Here is a 26815-nt window from a genome sequence, read left to right as displayed (position 1 = left end):
CCCCTGTCCTGAGCCAACTTCAAAACCTTCCATGTTGTGAGCTCTGCTTTGATTTCAGGCATTTTATGGGCGTGAAATCCAAGCCTTGGTCCTTTTGGAGATATGGAGCTCCTGAGGGGTGGGGTGGCCTTGTGGGGTCCCTGGACAGGCCCATGGGGCAGGGGGCTGGGCTCTGAAAGGATCAGAGGGACAGTCACGTTCCGGGAGAGCCGGCCCACAGGCCCCCTCCTCTTAGCGGACACCCAGGGGCAGGCGCCCTGGCTGCCCAGGCGGACCTCATCTCATCCACTGTCCACGGCTGTTTCTGAGAAGCTGACCGTGCTCCCCCAGCTACAGGTGGGGAAACTGAGGCCCAGGGCGGGACAGCCACTCACCCATCCCATCACTCAACACAGAGTCAGGTTCTAGGCTCTTCCCTTGCATCCTGCCATCTCCCCACCCCGGAGGCCACAGCGAGAGGGTCTGAGGGCAGACCAGTGGGGAACTGCCGTCCCTGCGTCCTGGGCTCTGGGCTCTAATGGAAGGTGCCACGAGTCTCGTGGGTGGACACACCGTGGACTGTCCAGGATGTGGGAAGGAGCACTGGCTGCAGCGTATCTGAAAGGCACCCGTGTCGTGGGGGGTGAGATCCCCAGAACCTCAGTCCCAGGCATCCAAGCGGGGAGTGGACATGAGTTTCAGGGGCTGGGAGGGGGTGACTCCTGAAGAACCTGATTTCCTTGTCAGCTCAGCTGACCAACTTCAACAGCTCCTCACACCCACCCCTGCATGACTAGACCCACTTCCAGCACCCCCTGCCCCCAGAATCCAAGCAGGCACCCCAGACTGCAAACCCAGTCACAGAGTCTCGGGGCCATACACAACTGGCCCAGACCACCTGCTGAAGCTGAGCGGCTCCTGGCTCCTTCCTCTGTCCACGTGATCATCCATGCGAGGAACCTGCATGCATTGAGGAATCTGTGTGTCTTCTCTGTGGCTGCCCTAACAGACTGCTACAAACCTGGTGGCTTGAAACAGGAGGAATTTATTCTCTGATTTCCCCGGCGGTGCCGTGGATAAGAATCCACCTGCCAGTGCAGAGGACACAGGTTCAATCCCCGACCCAGGAAGATCGTGCGTGCCGCGGAAGCACTAAGCCCGCGTGCCACAGCTACTGAAGTCCACACTCGGCAACGAAGAGCAGCCCCAGCTCCCTGCAACTGGAGAAAGCCTGCGTGCAGCAGGAAGACCCAGCGCAGCCATAAATAAATACACATTTCAAAAACAAAAAGAGAGACATTCACCCTCCTACAGTTCTGGAGAATTCCGAAATCAAGGTGTCAGCAGGGCCTTGTCCCCTCTGAAGGCTCCAGGAGAGAATCCTCCTGGCTGTTCCAGCCCCTCTGGGCTCCTGGTGTTGCCTGGCTGGAAGACGCCGCCCTCCAGTCTCTGCCTCCCTCTCCACGTGGCCTGTGTGCGTCTGTGTCCTTTACTCATAAGGACACCAGCTGTTGACTTTAGGGTTCCCCCCAGTCCAGTAGTGATCTCATCTTACGATCCCTGACTAATGCCATCTGCAAACATCCCATGTCCAAATAAGGCCGCATTCTGAGCTTCCGGCGGACACGACTTGGGGGAGGGACACCATTCAGCTCACTGCAAGCACCTACTGTGCGCTCCAGGCCCTGGGGACAGAGTAGCGGACGAGGCAGGGGGGGCGGGGCGGCGGAGAGACAGAAACGGCCAATTACAGAAGAAAGGCTCTCATAAACTCCACCTGCGAACGTGGACTCGGGACACCCACAACCAGAGGAGGAGCCTTGGAGTAGGCCTGGGCGGTGGCCCTCCTCCCCGATCTGAGTCCCCGCCCACAAGACCCGGGGCCTGTGCTCAGGACTCACCCTCTCCTGGGAGGCTCCTTGATCCCAGAGGCGCCCCCTTGGGGCTCCCAAGGCCCCCTACACTTCCTCCTGACATTCGAAGATGATAGGGTTGTATTTTTTGAACTTGGGAATTCTCCAAGTCTATTTATTTACAAAAAGAATGCTTTCTGTAAACAAGTAATCATCATTGAAAGCACTGATAGAAAAACGCAGTGACTTTCTCTGCATCCACACTCTGGGAGTTATCTTTGTTGGCAGGTCGATGCAGTCAGCACAGTCAGTGGTACATGGTAGGTGCTTCATAATGTTTGAATACATGGATGGCCAGTTCACCCTGCCTACCCTGGGGACCGTGAGATGGTTAAGTGACAGCCTGTGGCTCCCAGGAATTCACTGCAGTACAATCTCTACGTCGCCTAGTCTAGAGTGGAGCATACAGTTGGTGCCCCATAAATGCTGGCAGTGGTCTTTGGGGTCCCCTCCATCTTCGCTGCTTTCCCTGGTGAGGGGGTCACTTGGTGCAACCACGGATGCTGGGTTATGGGAGATTCCAGCCCACGGCTTCAGGGATTTCCTCCTGGGTCTCCACTCCAGTGGCAAATTATCAGCTTCCAGGTCTTCTGTCCACAGCCGCTGCCCAGACATCACAAACTTGGGAGGTTGAGTGGTCGTTGTTCAGTTGCTAAGTCGTGTCTGACTATTTGCGACTCCGTGAACTGCAACACGCCAGGCTTCCCTGTCCTTCACCATCTCCTGGAGTTTACTCAAACTCATGTCCATTTAGTCAGTGATGCCATCCAACCATCTCATCCTCTGTCATCCCCTTCTCCTCCTGCCCTCAATCTTTCCCAGCATCAGGGTCTTTTCAACGAGTCAGCTCTTTGCATTAGGTGGCCAAAGTATCGGAGTTTCAGCTTTAGCACCAATCCTCCCAATAAAGATTCAGGGTTGATTTCCTTTAGGATTGACTGGTTTGATCTCTTTGCTGTCTCAGGGACTCTCAAGAGTCTTCTCCAGCATCACAGTTCAAAAGCATCAATTCCTCAGTCCTCAGCCTTCTTGATGTGAGGAAGAGGGAGGAGCTGGTGTGGCTTCAGTGGAGGGCTGGAGGGCTGGAGGGCGGAGTGGCCACGGAGCCCCTCGGGCCTCTCCTGCCGCCCTGAGGACGTTGGCTGTTCTCCGGCTGAGCTGGGAGCAAGCCGTGGAAGGTGAGCGCAGAGAACAGGCATGACTTGGAGCTCACACAAGGTCTTCATCCTCAGCTATTAAATGTTGGGGTCGGACTGTTCTTTGCCACGGGGCCGTCCCGGGCGCGAGAGGGCAGCTTGGCCGCACCCTGGCCGCCACCCACTGTCAGTTGTGACAACCAAAACGTCCCAAGACGTGACTGCGTGTACCTCAGGGGTGCTGGGCAGATCGCCCTGTCAGCCTGCGAGCAGAGATAGTCAGGGAGTGAGGACACCCGTGAAGAGGGGCTGCTGCTGGGTGTCGGGGAGCAGCCGTCGGTTCGGGGTCTAGCTGGAAGCAGGAGCAGGGAGCACGCAGCTGTGGGATCTGAGTGGGTGGGCGTGGAGCTGGGTCTGGACTCGTGGGTTCTGGGTGTCACTGGGCTGTGGGCCCAATGGGGTGGGGACTTCCCTGGTGGTCCAGCGGTTAGGACTCTGCCCTTCCACTGCGGGGAACGTGGGTTCCATCCCTGGTCGGAGAACTGAGATCCCAAAAAGTCCTGGAAACTTGCCGCAACCTCTGCTTACGAAGCGTTTTGTGTTTACCCTCGTGATCGCATTTGATTCTCAAGACTGGCACCCCTCGGAGCCCCAGTTACCGATGAGGACACAAGGCCCAGAGAGGCTGCCTGACTTGCCTGAGGTCACACAGCCAGTCGGGCGTGGGGATGGAGAGGAAGCCAGCTCAACCCAGGGCCCAAACCCTGGTCTGTATCCAGGCCCCTGGTGGCTGGCTGGGTGGGGGTGGGGAAGCAGGTTTTATTTTTCTAACTTTTTTCCTCCTAAATTTTCTTTATTTTCTGAGGTTTCTGAAAAGAATGTGTTTCTCTTTTGTATTCGAAGAGAAACAAAACCCAGAAAGGGAGGTTTTGGCTTGGTTTTTCACCAGACACTCCTTGTGAAGCTATTCCCTGATCCCCCCACAGAAGAGCTGACTGGCTCCAGGTCCCGGGTTCCTAGTTAGCACCATTGCCGGTGGGCAGACATAAGGAAACAGTCTTCAGGGACGGCAGATGAGCATGACTCTCAGAAGAGAAAATAGGACTCCTCTAGGATTCTTCTAAGAGCTCATCATCTAGAAAATACTTGCCTGAAAAAAAACAAAAGAAAAGAAAATACTTGCCAAAGTCCCTGAAGACACGTATGGGGTTGGTGTCTACCTCAGTGTGGTCTGTGGTCGTGACAACAGGCAACAACCTAAAAGTTCATCAAGGGGAGCCTGGAGAATAAGCCAACGTGCCTTCCCTGGGTGGAATACTACACAGCCGTGGAAAAGAACAAGGTCACAGGCAGGTTCCTGAAATATCATTGCTAAGAGAAACAGCGCAGTGCTGCAGTGTATGTCGTGCGTCTGTGCTCAGTCGTGTTTGACGCTTTGCAACCCCGTGGACTGTAGCCCACCAGGCTCCTCCGTCTACGGAATTTTCCAGGCAAGAATACTGGAGCGGGTTGCCATGTCTCCCTGACCCAGAGATCTCTTACGTCTCCTGCAGCCGCAGGCAGATTCTTTACCACTGAGCCACCTGGGAAGCCCTTAATACTATTTGTAAAACAAAAACAAAATAGGAAAGAAGAAAGATGTGGATTTGTTTGTGGATTCCCAGACAATCCCTGGAAAGTACCAGAAGACACTCGTAACAGGGGCAGGCTGAGGGTCAGAAGCAGGAAGAAGACTTGGCTTTTTCTTTTCTTTATTTTTCCCCCTCCAGTTATTATTATTTATGAATACAAAATAGTTCAGGCCAACAAAGAAACTATAAAGAATAGCATCCCTACCACCCAACCCAAGAAAGAAAACATGGAGACAAGTGGGACCCAGCGAGAGAATGTTCTTCCTGGCTCATCGGAACCGCCATCCCGAACCTGCAATTTATCCTTCCCACGAGTGTCTTCACTTCCCCACTCCCTTAGCGCCCCTTGACTTGAACTGAGTTTTGTGCTTTGTTTTCTGTGTCAGTTACCTCTCGCCCCAGGGATGAAGAAAATTAAAAGAAGTCTTCTTGCATTGTCACCCCTCCAGACTCCCTCGAAGCTCCCGGAGCTCCGGTTTCCTGGAACACGGGGGCTGTACCCTCCGTCTGGGCCCCCGGAGGCCCCGCGCAGAGCAGAGGAGCTGGCGGGAGGGCAGAGGCAGCCCTGGGCACCGCGGCCCCAGCCCACTCGCCGGGCTTCTGCAGGCCCGGGGCGTGGAGCCAGCAGGCTGGAGCCAGGCGGCCTCCCGGGCCTCCTCACAGCCGCTTTTGATAAAGCCCCTCTGTGCGCGGGGTGGGGGGGCCCCGGCCGGCTGGAGCCAGCTCACATCTGGAGGCCAGCACAGGCCCGGGGCAGCCGGCGCGGCTGACAGCGGCGCCACCCCGAGCCACACACCCAGCGCCGGGTAAACAGCCCCGCGCCCACCCAGCAGCTCACCTTTCGCCCACAAGGCCGCCTTTCTTCTCGGACCCGGGCCGAGGCCACCGCGAACATTCCTCCAGCACGAGGCAGAACAGGCCACTGACCTCCAGGCCGGGCCGAAATCTGAATCCAGGCATCAGCTGATGATGGAGAGTGGGGCGGGGCTGTGGGAAAGCACCTACTATGTGCCTGGTGCCCAGCGAACTCATTTCGGGCTCACTGCTGCCCTGGGAGGGGGAACAGGTGGTTGAGAGCATGTGCGTTGGCCCTAAAAGGCCAGGGTGCAAAGTCCAGCTCTAGCTGTGTGCACTTGGGCAAGGTACTCCACCTCTCTGAGCCTCCTCTGTAAAATGGAAATTATAAGAGTGCCTCCCCCAGACTGTTAAAGAAGTTACCCTGGGCGATTCCCGGCAGCCCAGGGGTTAGGATTCTCTGCTTCCATTGCAGTTCCCCCTGGGTGGGGAACTAAGATCCCACATGCTGTGTGGCACAGGCCAAAAATTAAATGAAAAAAGAAGCTACCCTAAGTTAATTACTGAGGATTGTGCCTGGCCTGGTTTATATGTGATGGATCTTCTGTCTCCTCTGTCACTCATCCAACAAAGCTGTACTCGGGGTGTTCTGCGCTGGATACCAGGATTAAGATGGGGGAAAACTGGGGGCCTCGGCCCTCCAGGAGCTGTGTCCCCACTTAGCGGACAAGGATCCTGCCCAGCCACCCGAGGGACATCCGGGGCCAGCCTGGGCTCCAGGCGGTGGTGGGGGCAGACCATCAGGCCAGGGCTCCACACACACTCCTTTCTTTGGGGAGCATGACCCAGGACCCACCTGGGGCCTGCAGGCCTGGGTCCTCATCTCCTGTGCCAACAGGTGGCAGGAAGCGGCCAGGCTTCCTGACTTTGGGCCTGGTGAAGCCTCCAGAACACTCAGTTCTGCCTTTTCTTGGCGGTAAGCCCCTCACTGTGCCCTGCTGCCCCACGACCCCCATTTCTTCACCTGCAGGGACAAGGGCTGGGGAACCCCAGCATAGCTACCTCCTGACTCTCGATTTCCTCACCTGCCAGAGCGGCAAATAGCACAGGTACCAGTAAAATGCCATGGAGCTGGGGAGGGCTACGGGACGGGCACAGAGCCTGGCACAAAGGGAGAGGTCTGAGTCGAAGCCAGGGAGGCTTCCTGGAGGAGGCCACCATGCTTCCTGGTGGGAGTGTGGTGGGGGGAGAAGCAGGAACTGAAGGAGGCTGAGGGTGAGAGACAGACAGAACGGAGCGCCTGCAACATACACAGCCCATACTGCCCCGGAGGTCCACAGGAGCCAGGTCCCTGTTCCAGCAATTGCCAAGGTCAGCCCTCTGGCCATCCCCATTTCACAGAAATGGGGCTCAGAAAGCAGAAACAATTGATTCCCTCAGGGACTAAAAGTCAGAGCCCAGGGGGCCAGAATGCCTCCCTCCTTCCCTCTCTTCTTCCCTGTTTCCTCACTTGGGTCTTCACTGCAGCCCCACTGTGCGCTGGACTCAGAGCCGAGCAGACCCAGGAGCCCCATCCCCACGTTGCTGTCCACCACCAAGCTGGGACCGTCCCTGGCCCCCTCAGGGCCTCGGTTTCTCCCCTCTGAGGAATGGGTTGAACTCCCACTCCTGGCTGGCGTGCTGCCTCTAGGCAGCCGGGCGGGCGGGCGGGCGGGGCCTCCCTGCCCTGACGAGGCGGGCGGGGGTCCTCCACCTGCTGCGGCCCCCCAGTCCCCCGTGAACCTGCTCGCCAGGCTGGAGCCAGCCGCCATCTGGAGCGACGGGCTGTTTATGGAGCCGGGCGGCGGGGGCCCTGGCCCTGACCTGGCCAATCTGGAAGCGATTAGCAGCCCCGGGGCTGGGAGCGTTTGGAGTTCTCATCAGCGGGTCGGGACCACCCCCTCCAGCCCCCACACCCTGCACCACCCGGAGCCAAGGCCGCTCTGGGGGTCTCTGAGGAGCCCCGTTTCTTGCAGGGCACTCCAGTTCAGACCTGCTCCAAGGCCTAGAGCTCTGAAAACCAGGCGAGACTGGGCCACACACACAGGCCAGGACGCAGGGGTGGGTGGAGAGGGTGGGGGTGGGGAACGCCGGGGCCTTCCTGGAGGGAACCTCAAGCAGAATTGCTTTCTGGCATGTTTGGTTTTGAATATACATACAAGCACACAGAGGAAACACACACGGAACTCAGCACAGAGGGTGTAAAAGTATAGAGTGAAAAGTCAGCGTGGCTCTCCGCTCCCCGCAAGTCCACACTCCCTGCACCGAATCCAGGGCTTTCAATGACTCAGATTTCCTTCTGAGAGGCTGCGAGCATCTACACACACAATCTAGTTATTCTTGCCTTTTTCTACAACTGGCAGCCCACTTTACATTTGGTCCTGCCTCTTCTCCTTTGGATTAGTCCGTATTTCTACCACGAGGAGGTAAACAATCTGTCTGCAATGCGGGAGACCCAGCTTCGATCCCTGGGTTGGGAAGATCCCCTGGAGGAGGGCATGGCTACCCACTCCAGTATTCTGACCTGGAGAATTCCATGAACAGAGGAGCCTGGCGGGCTATAGTCCATGGTGTCACAAAGAGTTGGACACGACTAAGTGACTTTCACTTTGCCGAGGAATAATAACCATAATGTTCACAATAATAATAATGGCAGCAAAGTTTCCAGAGGATTTACTGTGTGCTGGGCATGGTTCCAGATGCTTTACATGGATCAATGAATGCATCAGAAGAGTGAAGTGATCCTATTAGAAGTCCTAATCCCCATTTTGTAGATGGGGAAACTGAGGCACAGAGTATCTAGGCACCTGCCCAGTGCCACACAGCTATGCCTGGCAGAGGTGGGATTCAGACCCAGGCAGGCGGGCTCCCAGGTCTGTGCTCCAAAACTCTTCACCATCCGGCCCCTCCCTCTGCTTTCTGGGTAGATGGGGTGGTTTTGATGGGTGACGGGTGATGTACCACTGGGCTATCTCCATCTTGGGCTGGTGCTGAATGTGCTGTGAACACCCTCGTGGGACGTCACACCATGTGGAGCCGCGGGGCAGTTCCATCTCAGAAGTGCCTGGCCAGACATGGGGTGAGCAGTGCAAGGGCTGACAGCCACTGCCCAAGTGTTGTCTTGGAGGTGATGCTGGAGGTGATGGTGGTGATGCTGGAGGATGGTGTTGGAGGTGATGCTGGAGGATGATGCTGGAGGTGATGCTGGAGGTGATGCTGGGAGGTGATGCTGGGAGGTGATGCTGGAGGTGATGCTGGGAGGTGACGCTGGAGGTGACGCTGGAGGTGATGCTGGAGGTGATGCTGGAGGATGGTATTGGAGGTGCTGCTGATGCCTGATCCAGTTCCCCGGAAGGAGGGAGGAAGTCTCAGCTGCCACATCCTGGGCCTGTTTCCAGGGAAGATCAGGACACCCTGTTTCCAGGGTTACTTGACCTCCCTCCCTCCTGTTTTCTGACGGGTGGACAGGACTCCAGGCTCCCCTCCGGTCTGCCTGCCTCCAGCCACCATGCTCCCCCAGTCTCGGCTGCACGCTGCGGCCGGAGTGATGGTAAAACCTAAGTCAGGTCCGGCCTTTTCAGCACCCCCCGCCCTCTCTCTCCTCCCCCCATCCAGGCCAAGCCAGAGGTGGGTCCCCGAATTGCCATGCCCACTCCCCCACCTCCTGCAGGGGCCAGTCCTGGCCGCTGGGACACCCCCCACTCTTCACCTGGCTCCCTTTCTCCACATCCTTCTGGTCTGAATGCACAGCCTTCCCCAAGTGCCCAGACTGAGGCAGGCAGGGCCTCCCCTGACCAACCCCCCCAACAACCTGGGCCCTGAGTATCAGCTTGACTCATACTGTCTCTGATGGCTATCTCTACTAACAGAATATCTACAGAGATTTTTGCCTGTTTTCTTCGTTTCCATATCCCTGCAGACTGGAGCATTAGTAGGTGCGCAAAATATTTGAGGGACTTCCCTGGTGGTCCAGTAGTTAAGACTCAGTGTTTCCAATGCAGGGGAGTTCCTGGTCAGGGAGAAGACTCGGTGTTTCCAATGCAGGGGAGTTCCTGGTCGGGGAGTTAAGACCCCACATCCTGTGGAGTGAGGCCAAAACGTTAAAAAAAAAAAAAAAAATTACTGACAGGGTGAAGGTGTGAACGAACGCGTGAGTCGGTGGGGAGCCCGGGTCTGCGGGCAGATCGCCTGTGCTGAGGTGGGTGGGGTCCGGGTTGCGCCCCCAGGGGAGCAGGAGAGGAGCACAGCGGGGAGGGGAGGGAAGACAGACGCTCCCAAAGCGCCTACTGCCGTCAGGGCCTGCAAGACCCACTGTACAGATGAGGGAACAGCCCCCTTCATTCACTCCGTGCTTCAGTCTCCAGGCCCGGGCTGGGGGCAGGGCGACTCTGGGTTTTCAGAGCTGGCGGGAAAGGCACACCCAACAGGAAGGGGGACAGAGTGAACCGGAACACCTGAGCGCCACCACGCCACAGTCAGCCGCGGACGTGGCCGCTGGTACCACCCTGAGCGACCCTGGGACCAGCGACGGCGCCCTGTCCCCTCCTCTGGAGGCTCAGGGACAGTAAGGACCACAGCCGGCGCTTTCTTGGTGCCTACTGTGGTCCAGGCCCTCGTGGGAGCCTGACACTGCCCACCAGGCCTCCGAGGCAGGGAGCCCTCTCCCCCCACCTTACGGAGGTGAAGGGGCCTGCCCAGGGACGCGGGCCAGCCAGGCAGCGCTGTGACGCCGCACACAGGCTCCCGAAGGCCGGGCTCAGGATGAAGGCCCCTTCGGAGGGAGGGCGAAGGGGACGCCCTGGGGGTCTCCCCGGGCCTCGGCGTGTTTCATTTCTCTCTTGGAGGTGGGGATGCAGATGCTCAAGCCTCATGCCTGAACTCCTGGTTCGAGCTGAAAACAAACCACGGCAGCGTGCAGCCACGCAGCCCCACTGCCGAGAGTGACTCAGCGTGGATGCGGGGCTGACCTCTGACCCAGTTCTGGCTGACCTGGGCCTGAAACCAGCCTGGGTAAGGGGGCTGCCCCCCAGCCTCTGGGCCCCCCGGCTCTCAGTGACGCAGCTGTGGTGCGTTTGGCAACCCGGGCTGCCCGCAGTTACGACAGCCCAGCATCTGGCTCCCGGGGGGAGAGCAGGGCCGGCGGGGAGCCCCAGGCCTGCCCCTGCCTGCCCGGCTGACCCCTCCTCCCGGCAGCCCCTCTCTGGCTCCATCTTTCCTCCCCTTCACCAGCTGAGGTCACAATTGCTCAGAGACCAGAGAGTCTGCGCCCTGAGGGCAGGAACCTGTGCTGTCTGCACCCGCAGACAGCTGGTGCTCCGTAAGTACTTGCTGAACTAGCAGATGAAAAGCTGGATAAACGAACTGCAACCCCTCCCTCCCTCCCTTCTTTCCTTCCTTCCCGCCTTCTCTCCACAGATAGTTACTGAGCACCTACTATGTGCCGGGCAACCGGGACCCACTGGCAAAGGGAACAGGCCAAGATGCCCATCCTCGCGGAGCCGACGTTGTAGAGAGGATGCCGGTCATCCACGCGGTGATCCTGCAAACAGCAGCTGGGGAAGCAGCCACACACTTGCTGCAGGTGGCCGGACCCCCGGGGCTGGGAGAGGCCCCTGGGGAGGGGACCTGTGGCGGCTCCCTGGGGAAACACCGCCACTACTGCTCATTCGGCGGGAGAGCCGGGGAGCGAGAGGCACGCGCGGTAAACAAGAGGAAGCCCTGGGGTGCGGACCGGCCCTCCCAGCCCGGAAGGGTCCCTGAGGAAGTGACGCCCTGAGCACGGAGCCGGATCCCCGCGACCGCGAGGAAGCCGATTCTCTCCCCAGCAGGGGCAGCAGCCCGGCAAAGGCAGGAAGCCTGCCCCACCCTGGGAAGCTGGTGGCTCTGCACGGGATGGCCCACTCTGGCCTGGCTTTCTCCTTTGGCAGAAAGGGAACAGTCCCCCCCAGCAACAAACAGGGGAGTCGGAACGCTCTCTGGGAGCCTTTCAGAGGGCTGGGCGAGAAGTTTTCTTTCCTTTTTTTTGCAGTATAGCTGCTTTACTATGTGTGTTAGTTTCCGCTGTCCAGCAAAGTGAGCCAGCCACACGTGTGCCTACATCCCCTCTTCCTTGGATTTCCTTCCCATTTCGGTCACTGAGGCGCCAGGTCAGCGTGAGCTGTATTCTCCCTGCCTTTCCCACTAGGCTGTGAGCACAGTAGGTGCTCAGGGCACTCCTGTGGGTTCAATGAGCCAGTGAGTCTCGGCTTCCTCATCTGTGTGATGGGATGATGCTTTTGTGGACACAGGGAAGGAACGAACCGCTCTTTATAGCTTGCGTTGCCTCCTCTCCGCAGATCCTGGGGGTGGGTCAGGCCTCCGGGGACCCCCTCAAGTCCTGGAAGATGACCTTCTCTGCGGGCTGTGGGAGACAGAGATGAGAGGGTAGACCGCACAGCCCTCCAACTCTGGACGTGGAGGCAGGATCCTGAGTGCTTAGGAGGAAATGACAGGCCGCCTCATTTACAATGGAAGGAAACTGAGGTACAACAACAAAATAATAAAACCTAATGCGTGCGCGCTGAGCGCTTACAGTAAGCCAGGCACTGTGCTGAGCCCTTTGACCCAAGTTCTTTCATTTAATCCTTCCAACAACGGTCACCGTGGGAAGCTGATCCTGGGACCCCTATTTTACAAGTGGGGAAAGGAAGACTCGGGAAGGTAAGTCAAGGCCATACCCTCTGTGAATGGAGGACCTGAGGTGGGCACACAGATGTGGCTCCAGAACCCAGAACCAAAAACCTGGGACGTCCTGGGGGAGGTGGAGGGACGAGATGAGGGAAGCCTGGCAGGGACGGAAGATAAGCCCTTGTCTGGGGGCCACGGGCAGCGGAATAAATGATTGCAAGAGTGAGGCACCCCGGATCAGTTCCACGTCCATTCTACCCTGGATGGCCCAGAGCAGTTTGCAGAAGCCCCAGTTTCAGCCCACCCCAGCAACCTAGAATCTTCTCTGCTTCATTCATTCACTCATTCATGCAATCATTCAATCAACAGAAGACAAAGTTCTGGATGACACAAACATACCCCTGTAAACAATAAATGTAAACGGGTTGAATGGGTCTATTAAAGCACAAAGACTCTAGTATGAGATCAAAAATCAAAATCTCTTCATTTATTCGTGGACCTAATATTTATTAGATGCCTAAAATAGTCAAGGTCTGGTTTTAGATTCTAATGACAGAACCTAAAAATAAGATGTCTGCTGGTGGAAAAACACCGGGAAAAGGTGATCCAGGGAGAGAGACCCGAAGGTGCAAAAAACTGTGAGGCTGCGATGAGCTGGAGGAGGGAGGAACAGAAGAGGGGGCCCTTGTGGCCGGAGCGCAGCACTGGTGAGCGTGGGGGGTGAAGCAGGAGAGGCCTGCCAGGTCGGGAACAGACAGCAGCAGCAGCAAGCAGGGCCCAGACGCAGAGGACCTGGGTCCTTCTCACAGAGAGCTCCTCCCTCCCCCGGCAAGCCCAGCTGGCTTCTCGACTCTTCCCATCTGGGAGCCCTCCCTGCCCCCCAGACGGGGCCAAGATGACCGGGCACAGCCCCCTCTCCAGGAGGCGACATTGTGGATTGGAGGCCTGTTGGGTACCAGGCTCTACCGTTTAGTGGTTTCCACGCTTAATCAGTTCATTAAGTCCCACCACCAGGTTCGCGTCCTCCCATTTTGCGGAAGAGAAAACTGAGCCTCAGAGAGGCTGGGTGGCCTGCCCGAAGCCACACTGCCAGGCAACGGCAGGCCCGAGGCTTGGACTCAGAGCATCTGACACCGCAGGCGCCTCCGGCGAAAGGAAGTGGAGCAGCCTCGGCTGGCTGTGTCCTCACGTGGGTCTCCTGACCTCCTCGACCTCAGCCCTCCATCTGGGAAACCACGGGCCAGGTCAGTGTCAGGACCTTGATGACTCCCTCCCTCCCGGCAGGGGAATTCCCAAAGTGTTGAGTTAGCATTTCTGATTCCATCCCCACAATGACTCCATTTAACAGAGGAGGAAACTGAGGCTCAGAAGGGACAAGTGATCCTCCGGGGTCATGGCCTTGGGACTCCCGAGGGCCTGGGACTTTCGCTGAATCTGTTCACTGGGACTCCCAAGGATGCAAAGCCTCGGGGGTTGAGTGAGGCGGGGAGAGGAACAGGACACACAGACAGTGAGGGAGAGAAAGCCTGGAACACAGGAGCCCAGCTCCCAGCCTCTGCCCCTCACTGCATCCTGGGGAAGGCGGGGCCAGGCCCCTCGGTCCGGATTATTTCCTGAGAGCGGGGAGCGCCACGGGAAGCCTCCCCACGCAGGTCCTGCCCAAACAGGAAATGCCAGGCAGTTCCCCCACCCCCATCCCAGGGCCGTGGGAAAGCTTAGCCTGGGATTCCAGCGCCTCCAGCAGCTCTGGCCCAGCCTCAGTGGGGAATCTAGCCTGTAACAGGGCCTGTGTGACCTTGGGCAAGGTCGTCCCACTCTTGGGGCCTCAGGCTCCCGCTCTGTAGTCACAGAGTTCTGCCACCTCCGGGCCATGTGACCCCAGGCTGGTGGCTGTGGCCCGCTGAAGTTGAGCTCCTCCTCCTGTAAGACAGGGGAAAGGGCACAGAGTGTTCCCCACCCACTGAGCCATCGTCACCCCAGGCGAGCTTATGACAGGGAGGCCTTCGGAAAGATCCCTGCAGCCCTCTGCGAAAGATGCCCTAGCTTCCTTAGGCTCAGCAACCGCAGCAGGAACCTCTCTGCACCTCACTTCCCAATTGGTACCCAATTTGTACAAGGGGCAGAGCCCTGAATCACAGGAATTGAATGTCAGGAGAACGGATCATGGGGGTGGAGGGGGGCGGTCATTGATTTCAGACCATGGGAGAAGGTAGAAGGAAGCAGATTCAAGAAAGATAGGGATGCTGGCTGGCGGGGTTAGAAGGGTGGCTGGAGCATGTGGCCTGATTACTCACTCCTCTTTCCCACTGAGAAAAGACAGCCAGGGACTTCTCTGGTGGTCCAGTGGTGAAGAATCCACCTGCCGATGCAGAGGACACAGGTTTAATCCCTGCTCCGCGAAGATTCCACATGCCTGTGCCTGTGAACCAAAACCACCGAGCCCCTGCACCCTCGAACCCGGGGGCCGCAACCAGAGAAACCACAGAAATGAGAAGCCCAAGCGCTGCAACTAGAGAGTAGCCCCCGCTCGCCGTAGAGAAAGCCCACACATCAGTGAAGACCCAGGGTGGCCAAAAATAATAAATACATTAAAAAAAATTTTTTTAAGGCTGTCAGAATAGTGGCGGATGGGCCCGGTGGTCAGGGCTGCACCCACCCCTTGGGGGCTTGCAGATCTCTAACAGGGGCCGCGGGGGAAGGGAGACGGGCCCGGCACAGGGGTGACGGTGGCTCTGTTACGTCCTCCTGGTAACAGGTGCTCCCAGCTGCCCGGCCTTGGAAGACGAGTCCTCGCTCCTTCCCAGCCCAGAGCCTCCTGGTCAGCAGCTGTGACTCCGTGGAGTCAGCTGAGGCCGGCAGCTCAGAGAGGCAGGGCAACTTGCCCTGGGTCACACAGCAGAGTTGCTACCACGTCTCCAGTCCTCCCTGGAGAAAACGGGAGTCCCAGCGAAGAACACAAAGGGAGCCCACAGGCCCTAAAGAGACTTAGGGAAACTAAGGCGCCAGAGAGGCTTTGAGGCGGTGAATGTTATGGGTTTCTGTATTTGGGCGTCTCCACCTCCCAGTGCCAGGCATGTCCCGGGACAGAAGAACCTGGGAAATGGGCTGAAACTCCCATTCCATCTTACAACCAGTGCCAAATCACCACATTTCTCAGAAGCAGGTCTCTTTGTGGTAAAGTATAATAGAAGGCGTGGTACAGGTGAAGGATCCCGGATATGGAGCCAGTGCCTAGAGCAGGGCTTGGTAAACTGGGGTTATTGTCTCTATTGTTATTAGAGACCTGCTACTTAATCTCTCTGAGCCTCGGTTTCCTCATCTGTAAAATGGGTTTAACCATCCCTACTAACAGAGAGTCCCACTGAGGATTCCAAGAGTTATCCCACATAAAGCACTTACCATGTGCCTGGCTTTCGTCTTCTACTTCTATTTCAGTATCCCAGTGCCTGGCACATAGTAGGAGCTCAATATGTCTTAGCTGGGTCATTATTATTATCATCAACCCAACTCCAGCTGTCTGAGATCTTAGGCAACTCACCCACTTCCTGCCTTGCTCAATTTCACTTTCCTCCTTCATAAAATCGAAATAACAATAGTGCCTGCCTCCCAGAGCTGAACAAGGATCCATTCACGCATTCCACAAACACTTATGAACCGTTTGTTTTTAGGAACAGGGGATATAACTGGGAGCAAAACAGAAAAAAAAAAAAAAAAACAACCCTGCCCTCATGGAGCTGACATGCTCACGGGGCAGACAGACAACATAAATCGGTATTTTATACAGTGTGTTAGAAGCTGATAAGAGCAGTCTGAACACAGGCTTCAGTAGTTTTATGTGGCGAGATTGGATGGGAATGAAGGGGAGGGTGGGGGAGGCCAGGCTGGGCCTGTGGGTTGCATGGGGTGGGGGTGCTCTCTGGGCGGAGTGGGGGCCCCAGAGGGTTCTGAGCAGAGGAAGGATGTGGTCTGACCCAGGTTCTCTGGCAGAGGGTGGACTGTAGGGGGATGCAGGAGGGATTCAGGGGGATGAAAGGGAATGCAAGGGGATGATGTGGGATGCAGGGAGCCCCGGATGAGGTCACTGTGATAAGCCCGGCAGGCGGGGATCGGGCTGGACCAGGAGGGGAGCTGGGGAGACATGGCAGAATCCTGGGTCTGTTTTCATCCTCCAGGGGATTTTCATCTCTCTTTGTATGCTGAGGAAAGAGAGCCTCAGAGAGCTGGTGAGACGCCTGGGATTCCAGAGCCAGGCCAGGCCCCAGGAGGCCCCGCCCGAGGCCTGGGAAGTGCTGCTTCTCTCGGGGTGGCTAGGGGGGGCGGGGTGCGGGAGGGGGGGTGGCCCAGACAAGCTGGGACTCCTCGCCTCTGGGGCCTCCCCTTGCCCAGACCCGTGCAGGAGGAGCAGTGGAGGGGCTCAGACCCTCACTCTCTGCCCCACAAACCTCAGTTCGACCTGCTGCCTGGGACACGGCTGCTCCACTGGGGTGCCTGAGGATTGTTACCATCATTTTTAGATGAGCAAGAAACTATCATTATAAATTACATCACTAAACTTCAGGCTCTGGGATGTTGAAGCAGCTAATATCATTGTGTGTGTGCATGCTCAGCTGCTCAGTCGTGTCTGACTCTGCGACTCCGTGGACTGTAGCCCACCAGGCTCCTCTGTCTGTGGAATTGTCTAGCCAAGAGTCCTGGAGTGGGAGGCCATGCCCTTCTCCAGGGGATCTTCCCAACCCAGGGACTGAACCTGTGTCTCTTGAGCCACCTGCATTGCAGGCAGATTCTTTACCACTGTGCCACCCAGGAAGCCCAGATATGACCATTAACCCCATTTGAAAGCTGAGGACTGAGTTGTCAGGATGGGGGCCGGGGGGTCACTGCCTGAGGTCACACAGTGGCAGGACTGGGGCTCGGACCCCCAGATCCTCGGTTCCAGGGGCTGAGCTCTTGTCCAAGACGCAGAACGAAACAAGCTGCCCAGAGGTTCCACTTAGCCCCGCGGATGAGGAAAGTGGGGGCAAGGAGGCCGGGACAAGCCCGGGGACCCATCCTCCGCCACACAGAGACCCTCGAGCAGGCCAGAGGCTGCTTCCCACCAGCTGGGCGGCTCTGGGCCCTACCGGAAGTCGCCGGGGCTAGGACAGGCCCGCGGCTTTGATCAGCTTTACGAGCCGTGGCTGTTTATGGAGGCCCAGGCCCCCACCTCCTGCCGCCTGGGACTGGGTCTTGTCACCGGCACTCTGGATATTGGCAGTCCCCCGAGAGGCTGCCCCGCCGGGGGTCCTGGCCCCACTTCCTCCAGCTTGGCCCCTACCCTGCCCCTTGGCCTCGACCCCTGGGAACAGGGCGGGAGGGTCCCCTCGGGCCAGATCCCCTCACACAGGGGCCTCCTGGCAGCTCCTCTGCAAAGGCCAAGCGAGCTCTGAGCTCTGGCCGCATCTCAGGCCCTTTGCCCCCGCCGTGGGGCCGGCCGCCCGGAGCCCACCAGCCCTCCGGGAGCTGTTCCTCCTCCAGGCCGCCCCTGCACCCCGGTCACCTCCTCAGAGAGGCCTCCCTGGTCCCCGTCTAAAGCAGCCCCCACCTCGTCACCCTCTAACACAGCCTTCCTTTCATTCTTCATTGCCTGCGTCACTGTCTGGAGGTGTTTTGGCCCCCAGCGTGGGGCTTGCGGGGAATCTGAGTTCCCTGACCAGGGATCGAACCCGCGCCCCCTGCAGTGGACGCAGGGAGCCTCAGCCACTGGACCGCCTGGGAAGCCCCTGAAATTTTCTGGCTCATTCTTTTCGCCTGTGGGTCTTCTGCCTTCTCCTCCCGGACAGGGTCCTCACAGGTCCCACCCACTCCCGTGTCCCCAGCATGGCTCTGGCACACAGTAGGTGCCCAGGAACGTTTTCTTCAGGGAAAGAATGATAAAGTCCATTAGGGGGCTGGCAGCCTGAGGCCCCAGAGCATTCCTCAGGGCCCCCCGCCCCTCACATGTGCCTGGAGGACTTTCAGGCACAGATGCTGCATACAGGGGGAGTTTCAGCCCTGCTTTACGGATGAGGAAACAGGCTCAGAGGACTGACTCGACTTCCCCGGCGTCCCCAGCCTGAAGGAGCAGGGCTGGGGTGCTCCGCAGGACCCCCTCCCCCAGCCGCTTCTTATGCAACCCTCAGGCCCCACCTCCCTCCTCCCATCCCCCCACCTCCCTCCTTCCCCTCCCCCCACCGCACCCCCAGCCTGGCTCACGCCTGTGATGGCTCCCGACAAAAGCATCAGAGGACAGGTGTCCGACCAGCCAGGCCGGTTCTGGGCAGACGTGGGGGCACTGCCCGCCCCCACTCCCAGCAATGCCGAGAGTGGACACCTGCTTCCACACCTGCTCCCGCTCCATCACCCTCACTCAGGCCCTTCAAGTCCCCCCAACGCCCATGACCACGGATGGTTTTGGAGGTCCCGGGGTGCCTGCTCCCCACCCCCCCAGCTCCCCATCTGTGCTCTGTGACCTGGGGCAGGTGGACCCGTGCCCTGGCCCGAGGAGAGAGCAGCAAATTCCCATTTTCCATCCTTCCGAGCACCCACACGCTCTGGCGGGCTGCCTCTCCGCTGACTCCAGCCAGCTGGGGAACCTCGGGGTGCTGGGGCGGGGAGCATGTGGTCACCTGCTGAGGGCAGCCCGGTCCCAATTTTCACACTTTACGAGGATTCCCAGCCACCCAGGAGGCAGTTTCTGATCATCCTTTATTCCAGCTGGGACAATGGCTGTCCGGGCTCAGAGAGGGCAGGGCGTTTGCCCAGGGTCACACAGCCAGCAAGACTAGAACACTGGTGTGTGTGCCTTTCCTGTTCTTCTAACTCCTCCCTCCTTGGGCCATCGAATATCACTACAGCCTTGGCTGAAAACCTATCAGGCATTTAGCAAGGTCCAAATTCATTGAAAAACACTTGTTCAGCAGATACAGATTTGTCAGGGCCTGGGCTGGGTCTGGAGATGGAGCAGAATGAGACAGACGCCAGTTCCCGGGGGATGATCTTCCAGTGAGAAGACAGAATTAACAAGCTAGGGAAGAAACCAACCCAATGATTCAGACATGATAAGGGTGACAGATGAAAGGGACTTCAGAGTGAGGTCAGTTGCAGGGCGCTCTGAGGAGGGGAGGTTTGGACTGAAACCTGGAAGAAGAGAGCGTCCAAGTGGGGAGGAAACAGCGGGGAGGATGTCTGAGGGATGCGGGGGCCTGGGAGACGAGGAGGGAAGAAGGGGTGCTCACTACACAGAGCAAGATGGGCCTCAGTTTTCTCACCTGAACGTTAGGCTGAGCTGTTCCTGTGGTCACAAAAGACCAGGGGCCTTTAAAGAGCGTGGAGCCTGCCCTCCCTCTGTCTGCGGGGAGCCTTCTCGTGCTTTTCTGTCTTATGAAGGGTTAGGCAGAGGGCAGGGCCTGAAACAGCAGGGTCTGGGCTCTGGAATCTTGGGTGAGCAGATGGTCCTCTGGGAAGCTCAGCATTCCCATCTGTAAAATGGGCACAGCCCTGCTACCCCACCTCCTGGGGCCAGTGGCCAGGTTTCAGAGGATGGACCCTGCACTCGGCAGCTGCTCCACCTAACAGGGCTCCGATCTCCTTCCTTGGGGGTGGGGCTGGGCACTGCTCAACCCGGTGGAAGCTCAGACCTGCTAGGCGGCCGGACATACGAGCTCAGGCCCTATCCTGCTCAGAGCTGGAAGGTTCTCAGCCCTGGGTCAGGCCCAGGGAGCCAGCCACTCCACCTGCCTGCTGGTGTGAGTTGCCAAGTCTGGGGCTACCAGCGTGGTCACCCCTGAGGTCCAGGGTTGGGGAGGGTGCAGGGCAGTCTCTACCCACCCAAACAGGGCCCTGGGAGAACCTGGATTCCCAGCATCTAAACTGCCCTGTCCTGCAGATGAGGAAACTGGGGCTCAGAGAGAAGTGACTTGTCTGAGGACTCAGAGAGACAGGGCTCTTGTCATGTAGCCCACAAATATTTATCAAGCACCTGCTATGTGCCAGGCCAAAATAAATGAGCAGGGATTAAACAGACAAGCTCCTCTTTCGTGACCTTCAGAGTCCCATGAGAGAGACAGACACTGAACCCTTCAACAGTGGTGCCCACCAGGCTTTGCAGAAAAGCCTGGGTTTGAACCCAGAGTTGTCACTTGTTAGCTGTGTGACCTTGAGCAAAGGACTTAACGTCTCTGTGCCTGATTCCTCATATAGATAATGGGAGATAATAGTAAAATGCACCTCATAGTGTTGTTCAGACTCCCCTGATGGCTCAGACAAGAAAGAATCCACCTGAAATGCAGGAGAACCGAGTCTGACCCCTCAGTCAGGAAGACCCCCTAGAGAAGGAAATGGCACCCCACTCCAGTATTCTTGCCTGGAGATTTTCATAGACAGAGGAGTCTGGCAGGCTACAGTCCATGGGGTTGCAGAAAGTCACACACTACTGAGCAACGGACATAGCATAGCTTAGGGTTGTTCACAGTTCTTACATAGGGAAGATGCTCTCTAAAGCTATTGTTTTCTATTCTTTCATTTTACAAAAATGTATTGAGTGCCTACTGTGTACCAGGCTCTGGTCTGGGAGCTGGGAACACAGATGTGACCAAGATGACAGTCACTGATCTCAAGGGGTCTAGTTTGAGTCCAGGTGTCTGACTCCCAGGCCAGCAGCTTCCAGACCCACCAACTCTTCCAGGAAGCTTTCCATAATGCCAGCAGCTTCCAGCCCCACCACCTCCTCCAGGAAGCCTTCCATAATGCCCCTGGCCTGCTGAGAGCTGCCATATTCTGGGATTCGGCAGACCAACTCTGACACCAGCCCCTCCACCCACGGGTGCCCAGAGCCACTCACCAGCAGCTGGCGCTTGCCTCAGGACGGAGGGCAGGGCCTGAGCGCTGGCAGGATGTTTTATCCATTAAGGTCCTGACAGACGCCAGGAGACGGGTGGGGTGGAGGTGGGGGTGAGAAATGACTTTTGCAGGCAGGACAGTGCCTCCCCTGTCCTGGTCTGGCTCTCCCAGGCGGTCCCAGGCCTCCACCCCATGTGTCCTCCCCTGGGCCCGGCACCGGAGAACTGAACACACAGGGGCCTGGAACTTCTCTGAGACACACAGCAAGCTGCCCTCTGGCCTCAGCTGACAGACAGAGACGAAACACTGGGGGCCCTGGGATCAAGTCAGACCCACAGAGGGACAGAAGAGTCGTTTCGATTCCCATTAGGCTTTGAAACAACGGCAATTCCTTGCCCCAGATTGCCGTCAAGACCCAGACTTCCCGATTCCCAGGGCAAGGGGCCTACCTTCCTGCAGGACAGTGAATCTGCCCACCACCAAGCCCCCGTCAGGCCCATCGCCCGCCCCCTGCTCATTTCAGCACCTGCCTGTGCACTCACGTGTCTCTGTGCACGTGTGTGTCGGTCGCTGCACACACACTTGTCCCTACATACGTGTGTCTGTCTGTCCCCGCATGTCTACCCCGGAGCACTCACTTCCTCCTGTACACGCGTGTGCCATCTCAGCACACGTGAGCGCATGCTGTCTCATCCGGGGCTCTGGCTGAGCTACGTGCTTGTAATTGCCCCCACCGGGCACGCGCTAACCCTGGTCTGCCTTGCTCATGCTCCCCATGAGCCTCCCGGTTGCTCCAGCACCCCCACTGCCTGTGAAAGCCTGCTGTCCCCTGGCTCCACACCTTCCAGGCGGGCCTCTGACCCCATGCGGACACCGAGAAGCCTGGAAAGGGTGGGTGAGCTGAGCCCCAGCCCTCATTCTGGGGCCGAGGCCGCCTCCTGTGGCTCTGAGGCTATTTGGGGGACATGGAGGAGTGGGCTCAGGGCGGGGTACTCAGCCTCCTGCCCCGGGATGAGACTCCCCTCCCCAGCCCCGCCTGTCTGCTCTGAGGCAGGAACACGGCTGATGCTCTGGGGTGCGTCAGCAGGCAGGGTCCTGCCCATGGCCCTGCACCCACAGGAACCCAGACACTTTCACGGACCACATCACAATCACAGGAACACTCATCACATCCTCCCCTGTCAGACACACAGCAGACATACGACACTCAATACACACCTGACCCGAAACAGACATGACACATGTGACATATGACACGTATGACATGTGTCACATATGACATATGTGAACCTGCGCGTAAGCAATCACACCAAATCCCAGACACACCACACACACACATGCACACTGCACAGACACCAACAATGACAGAAGCACAAACAGCCCCAAAGGAGGCACACAACACAGATGCATGGATAGAAATATACAACACCACACCTGGACACACCCCAGGTGCTCAGGTCGCAGACACACACTCACACAGGCACCTGCTGTTCAAGGGCCCCCCAGCGGATCCAGGCTTCCACCAGCACCATGGGGAGCTCTGTCACTCCCGTCCTCCCTGCCTGGCCTCAGCCTCCTCCAGGAAGCCTCCCTGGATGGCCCCCAGCCTGCCCACGTGACATCACCCCACAGCCATCCCTGCTCTCTCCTCCTCTCACAGTGGGTACCAGGCTGTGCTTGCAGCATCTTATTAATTAAACATTTTCTTTCACACCTAACAACAGGATGAACTGGACAATAAGGCCCCTCTTCCTACACCTGATGACCAGTGGGATGCCTTGGGAGGGCAGGGCTAGAACCTAGTACCCAAGGACAAAGCCTGGTTCTGCCCATCCTGCTCCTTATGCCCCTGCGCCTTGACTTCCCCAGCTGTGAAATGGGGACAATCAGAGTTGCTGTAAGAATGACTGAGCTGATTCCTGTAAAGGCTCAGAAAACAGATGGGCCCCAGGGGCTCACTGCTATGGTTAGAGTGAGTGTTACTTCCCTCTTCACAGGCAGCCTGTGCTTGCAGCTTTTTCTGGGATCTTTCACTGGGGCTTCTGAGCACCTCGGGGTAGGGACAGTGTCTGTCTCCCTCCTCACTATTCCAGCTCAGTAAATGCTGGTGGAATGAATGGACACATGAGGGAAGGAATGAAGGAAGGAGTGAAGGAAGGGATGAACCAGTCCCAGGCCCTGTTACAGCTGGCCCAGCTTGGGAGGCAGCAGGAAGACCATTTGGCAGGATCAGGCCCCAAACAGCAAAGGCTTGGCCCAGAATACCGGCAGATGCATCTCTGATGGTGGGGGTTTGCTGCTATAAATCTGTTGGAGAAGGCAAAAATATTCTTGGAAATCCTTAAATTGCTTGAAATGCACGGAAGACTTGTTCTTCCACCCTGTCTCTCCTAACGTTCCCTTGGTTATCTGCTGGAGCCACACTGGCCTCCTGGCTGTTTCCGGAAGACATCGGCCACGTTCCTGCCTCGGGGCCTTTGCACTTGCTGTTCCCTCCACCTGGCATCCTCTTCCTGACCCTCAGGTAGCTAGGGGGCCCCTCTCCCTCACCCCCTTCAGGTCTCTGCTCAAATGGCACCCTCTCCGTGAGGCCAGTCCGGCCTGCACTCCAGCCCACCACTGAAGGCAGCCCCTCCCTGCTCAGCTCTGTTTTACAATGATGTTATTGGCCTTCCACTTCCCTCCACACCTCTCACCATAACCTGAGGCTGTTCTTTTGTTTGTTCCCAGGCTCAGTGATCAAGAACCCGCCGGCCAATGCAGGACATGTGGGTTCGATCCCGGGGTCAGGAAGATCCCCCGGAGAAGGAAATGGCAACCCACTCTAGTATTCTTGCCTAAAATCAGTATAGTATTATACAGGCTTCCCTGGTAGCTCAGTGGTAAAGAATCTACCTGCCAATGCAGGATTTCAGGTTTGATCCCTGGGTCAGGAAGATCCCCCAGAGAAGGAAACGGCAACCCACTTCAGTATTCTTGCTTGGGAAATCCCATGGACAAGAGGGGCCTGGCGGGCTACAGTCCATGGGGTCGCAAAGAGCCGGACACAGCTTAGCGAACAAATAACAAGTCTCTTTATGAACTACTTAAGGCAGGATCTTGCTTTGTTCAGAGTTGTAACTCAAGCACCCAGAACACTGTCTGGCGCATAGTAGATGCCCAATATACATCTGTTGCCTGACTAAGCAAACAAGAGAGAACACAGGGGAATGGAAGGCCCTGGAACAGAGGGTCACACACAGAACACAAACAGTGTGGTGAAAGGGACAGGATGCACCTCGACAGCCCAACGCGCCACAGCAGAGGCAGGCTAACCCTCACGGCCTCAGCGGTGCCGGACAGGACCAACACCCCTCCTCAAGCCATCATCCAGACCCCGCTGCACTCGGTCTGGGGGTCTTAGCTCACCGCCTCCCCCCAGCTATCCTGCCCGGGGGGTTTTTCCGCCCACATGGTCCCTGTTCCTGCCCAGCTGGACAGGCCAGGTGTGGTTTCTGGTCTGGGCACCAGGGCACTGGCTCCCGTCTGGGGTGATTCCTGCTGACTCACTGGCCGTGGCTCTGGACAGGATCCCATGGGCCTGATCATGTTGGGGGTGGGGGGAGCCAGGGGCCAGAGGGATGAGACACGAAGTCTCTGCGTGTATGTCTGGGTTGGGGTGGGGGGGCACGGCTGGACTGGCTACAGGCCGCTTCCCTCCCGCGCTGGTGGTTTCTGCATCACCTCTCTCCCCTGCAAGGCTCTGAAAGGCCCCCTCCACTGAGCCACCTCCCAGACCCGACCAAGGCCCTGGTTAGCCTCCTGATTATAAAAGAGAAGGTGAGGAGAATTAGGGTCGCCCCCGCCCCCCTGCCTGGGGAAAGGCTGACTGGTGGGAAGCTGCCCGCTGCCCAACACAGATTCAAGCCTGACCCTGAAAGCCCGGATTCCCTTGTGGGACCCTTGTGTGTCCTGGTCCAACGTTTGGGCCTCATGTCAGGGCAGGGGGTACGTAGGGGGACCCTGCCTGCCTGTCTGATCCCAACCCAAGCATTTTCCGGGCACCCCTCTCTCCCTAGGCTTCTCCCTAATGTGTCTCGGAGACAGGCCAGCTCTCCCCCTAAATCTACCTGGAGTCTGACCATATCACCCCACTTCTGCTGCCCTCTCTGCTCAGGACCCTCCTGGGGCTTCCCCCTCACTCATAGCAAAAGCCAAATCCTTGCCATGGCCTGCTTACCTGCCCACCCCGTCCCCTCACTGACCTCTTCCCCTCACACCTGTTCTGTCCCAGCCATACTGGCCTCCTTGCTGCTCCTTGGTTCTGCCAGCCACGCCCTGCCTCAGGGCCTTTGCACCTACTGTTCCCACAGCCTAACTTCCTTCAAATCTCTGTGGCATCACTTTCTGAAAGAAACCTTCCTTCCCCACCCACCAACACGGAGGCCACTCCCTCTGGCATCCTGGCTCCACCACCTGTGCCTGATTCTTCCTTCCTGACCCTTACCACAGCTTTTTTTTTTTTTTGGCTGCACCATGCAACATACAAGATCCTAGTTCCCTGACCAGAGATCCAGCCAGTCCCTTGGAGTGTTTGAGGCAGAGGAAAGAACAAGTGCAAAGTCCCTGAGGCTGGAATCTACAAAGTCAAGAGACAGAAAGAAGGGCTTCCCTGGGGGCTCAGGGGTAAAGAAGCCACCTGCCAATGCAGGAGACACAGGTTCAATCCCTGGTCCAGGAAGGTCCCACGTGCCGTGGAGCAAAGCCTGCACAGCTACTGAGCCTGCTCCAGCGCCCGGGAGCCGCAACTGCAGCAGCTGCTGAAGCCCGCACGCCCTTGAGCCTGTGTTCCACAACGAAAGTCACGGCAAGGAGAAGCCCGTGCGCTGCACCAAGAGAAAAGCTTGAGCGGCAAGGAGGACCCAGCACAGCCAAAAATAACATTCATTAGTGAATTAAAAAAAAGAAACAGTAAGAAGTTCATGAAGCCACGTATAATATACGTGCACATACCGGGGGCGGGGATTAGGAAATTTGGGGATAGAGTTTGCTGCCTGTAAACTAGGGAGGTACGAGAATCTCGCCCTGACACCCCAGGACCCCCTTGTATCTGACTTGCTCCTGACAGAGGGTTTTTCCTCGGTCCCGCCCCGAGAAACGTCCAAACTGGGATCTCAGCTCTTGGTTCCCCCTCCTTCCCCTCCCCCGGCCCGCGGTGCTGGCAGAGCCGGGAAACGGTGACTCAGGAGTCTGGCGGGATGGGGCCTCCCTCCCCCAACGTCCGTCCGGGCAGGCGGCCGGGCAGGAGCCAGCCTTGGCCGACACCGGGGGCCCTCCCGCCTGACGCCCGGCCAGCCGTGCTCTGGCCGGGGGAGTCCTCTCCGCCGCCGGGCAGACACTCCACGTGGACTCCTTCTGGCGGCGGCGGCGGCGGCAGCCCCAACCATGTAACCCTCCCGGCAGCTTGTGGCGGGGGTGGGGGGGGGGGCGGTTATCCCCACTTTTCAGGGGGGAAACTGAGGTGCAGAGATGCTGTGACGCCCACCAGAGTCACAAAGCGGAACTTGCGCCCTGGGGACCCGGTGCTGGCAGCCGCAGTGCCCAGCTGGCAAGTCTAGGAGGGCAGGAGGCTGGGTGGAGTGTAGACAGACCGCACACTTCCCCGGGCACCTCCCAGGCAGGAGGGACCTGGGCTGCAGACCTGACCTTGGATCCCAACATCTCCCTAGCATCAGAACCGGGGTCTCCCATCTCTCACTAACCCCCCAGTCCACAAACACTCACCAAGAAACCACCAGGCCCAGCAGCCAGGAAGGAAAAT

At 57.9% G+C, this 26815-nt stretch overlaps 2 long non-coding RNA genes across 4 annotated transcripts; one reads left to right on the top strand and one right to left on the bottom strand.

Moving 5' to 3' along the window:
• Positions 1-919: 919 nt before the first annotated feature.
• On the bottom strand, positions 920-26815 carry LOC133045205 (uncharacterized). 3 transcript variants are annotated; one of them, XR_009690143.1, is made up of 5 exons: positions 26779-26812; positions 14454-14518; positions 10928-11893; positions 5498-9572; positions 920-4178 (listed from the first exon to the last, which is right to left on the bottom strand). It is a non-coding gene; the product is annotated as an uncharacterized LOC133045205 (long non-coding RNA). The 3 variants fall into 3 exon arrangements; XR_009690142.1 differs by lacking the exons at positions 920-4178; positions 14454-14518 and having other exon boundaries at positions 8151-9572; positions 26779-26815; XR_009690141.1 differs by lacking the exons at positions 920-4178; positions 26779-26812 and having other exon boundaries at positions 8151-9572; positions 14454-14527.
• On the top strand, positions 11527-14725 carry LOC133045206 (uncharacterized). Its single transcript, XR_009690144.1, has 3 exons — positions 11527-11639; positions 11829-13403; positions 14476-14725. It is a non-coding gene; the product is annotated as an uncharacterized LOC133045206 (long non-coding RNA).

The sequence above is a fragment of the Dama dama genome, chromosome 23 (assembly GCF_033118175.1).
Source record: "Dama dama isolate Ldn47 chromosome 23, ASM3311817v1, whole genome shotgun sequence".
Taxonomy (NCBI): domain Eukaryota; kingdom Metazoa; phylum Chordata; class Mammalia; order Artiodactyla; family Cervidae; genus Dama; species Dama dama.
The sequence above is the reverse complement of the archived record's forward strand: the minus strand, read 5'-3'. Positions and strand labels throughout refer to the sequence as shown.